This window comes from Cebus imitator, unplaced genomic scaffold (genome assembly GCF_001604975.1).
Source record: "Cebus imitator isolate Cc_AM_T3 unplaced genomic scaffold, Cebus_imitator-1.0 Scaffold82, whole genome shotgun sequence".
NCBI lineage: Eukaryota > Metazoa > Chordata > Mammalia > Primates > Cebidae > Cebus > Cebus imitator.
The window spans coordinates 36,092-38,670 of NW_016107397.1; positions in this window are offsets into that span (position 1 = coordinate 36,092).

Consider the following 2,579-nt stretch of genomic DNA (forward strand, 5'->3'; position numbering starts at 1 on the left):
CTGAGGCAGGAGAATCACTTGAGCCCGAGAGGCAGAGATTGCAGTGAGCCGAGATCGCGCCACTGCACTCCAGCCTGGGCAACGAGCAAAACTCTGTCTCAAAAAAAAAAAAAAAAAAGGGGGGGGCCTCATATGCAAAACGACCTTACAGACAGAGTGTGGTGTTTGTTTTTGGAGATGGAGTCTCACTCTGTCACTCAGGCTGGAGTGCAGTGATGCAATCTTGGCTCACTGAAGCCTCCACCTCCCGGGTTCCCGCGATTCTGTCTCAGGCTCTCTAGTAGCTGGGATCACAGGCACCTGCCACCACGCCCAGCTAATATTTGTATTTTTAGTCGAGTCGAGGTTTCATCATGTTGGCCAGACTGGTCTTGAACTCCTGACCTCAAGCAATTATACCTGCTTCAGTTTCCCAAAGTGTTGGGTTTACAGGTGTGAGCCACCATGCCCAGCCAAGAAGTGTGGTCTTGCGCGGCTGGGAGACAAGATCTCTGCACTGTTGTCCTTCAGATCCAGGACTTGCCTGTCACAGGGAAAGGGGAGGCGTGTTCTAGCAAGACAATGAGAGGCAGCTCTCCAGAACCGGCAAGAACGCTATATGCGTCATAGTCTATAATTTGGGTGATAACATCAAGGCTGGCATGCTCTTGGGTGCCCCCCCCAGGGTGGCTCACACCTGTAATCCCAGCATTTTGGAAGGCTGAGCCAGGAGGATTGAGCCTGGCCTGGCCAACATGGCAAGATCCGGTCTCTACAAAAATACTGTAAAAATTAGCTGGGGCCGGGCACAGTGGCTCACACCTGTAATCCCAGCACTTTGGGAAACTGAGGTGGGTGGATCACCTGAGGTCAGGAGTTCGAGTCCAGCCTGGACAACATGGTGAAATGCCATCTCTACTAAAAATAGAAAAATTATCTTGGCATGGGTGGCACACGCCTGTACTCCCAGCTACTCTGGAAGCTAAGGCAGGAGAATTGCATGAACTCAGGAGGTGGAGGTCACAATGAGCCAAGATCATGCCACTGCACTCCAGCCTGGGTGACAGAGCAAGACTCCATCTCAAAAAAAAAAAAAAAAATTAGCCGGGCATGGTAGTGTACCAGGAGGTATGATGTGCCACTGAACTCCAATCTGGGGTGACAGAGTGAGTCCAAACCCAAGATGTTTTCTGGAAGAGATGAGAAGACAGTGTAGCAATCATGGGGACTCCCCCCCATAACCAAAAAGAAGAGTTTCTTTTTTTTTTTTTTAGAGACGGGGTTTCACCATGGTTTTGATCTCCTGACCTCGTGATCCACCCGCCTCGGCCTCCCACTGGGATTACAGGCGTGAGCCACGGAGCCCAGTTTCTTTCATTTCCCCTGGGAAGGGATCTAAACTGTTGATTGGCAATCAGGTCTTTCCAAAGGCCACCAGGAACACAGTGGGTTGCTGGTCAGTTTTCTCCTTGTCTATCTCAGCCGAGATCAGATCACTGCACGTTTGTTTCCAGGTAACAGTCACCAGGTGCTGTGGGCCTCCGGTCCTGAGCCCTGCAGGCTTCACGTCCCCTCTTCCCTTTGGTTAACAGTTGTTTCTGGTCCTTATCTCTTCCCTCCTGTCATCCTTTTCCTCCCTCTTTCCTTTCTCTTTTCTCTCCCCTGCTTTCCTTTTTTTTAGAGGTGGGGTCTCACTGTGTTGTCCAGGCTGCAGTACACTGCTGTGATCTCAGCTTGCTACAGCCTCAGCCTTCTGGGCTTGAGCCAATTCTCTCATTTCAGCCTCCAAAGTACCTAGGGGTACAGCTATGCACCACCGTGCCGAGCTCATTATTATTTGCAGAGATAGGGGTCTCACTCCATTGCCCAGGCTGGTCTTGAACTTTCGGACTCAAGCCATCCTCATGCCTCAGCCTCCCAAAGTGCTGGGATCACAGAGCCAACGTACCTAGCCTTCCCTTTTTAAAATTTTCAAATTTATTACCCTATCTCTAAAGTTACCTAGAATATGCTTCCCTTTTTTTTTTTTCTTGAGACAGAGTTTCACTCTTATTGCCCAGGCTGGAGTGCAATGGCAAGATCTCGGCTCATCGCAACCTCCGCCTCCTCGGTTCAAGCAATTCTCCTGCCTCAGCCTCCCAAGAACAAGTAGCTGGGATCACAGGCATGCGCCACCACGCCTGGCTATTTTGTATTTTTAGTAGAGACAGGGTTTCTCTATGTTGGTCAGGCTGGTCTTGAACTCCTGACCTCGTGATCCACCTGCCTCGGCCTCCCAAAGTGCTGGGATTACAGACGTGAGCCGCTGTGCCTGGTCATCCTTTCCTTTTGAGAGCAAAACTACTCATGTCGCAGAAAACAAAAGCCCAGTGCTTGCAGCCCTTGGCAGAATTATTGGATAGTTGAAAAACTTTTAAACAGCTGCTGAAGAGAATGCTTAACCACAAGGGCAGTGCAGCTGGGGGGACACTGGTGGGGATGGCATTAGGTGGGGGACACTGGTGGGGATGGCATTAGGCGGGGGACACTGGTGGGGATGGCATTAGGCGGGGGACACTGGTGGGGATGGCATTAGGCGGGGGACACTGGTGGGGATGGCG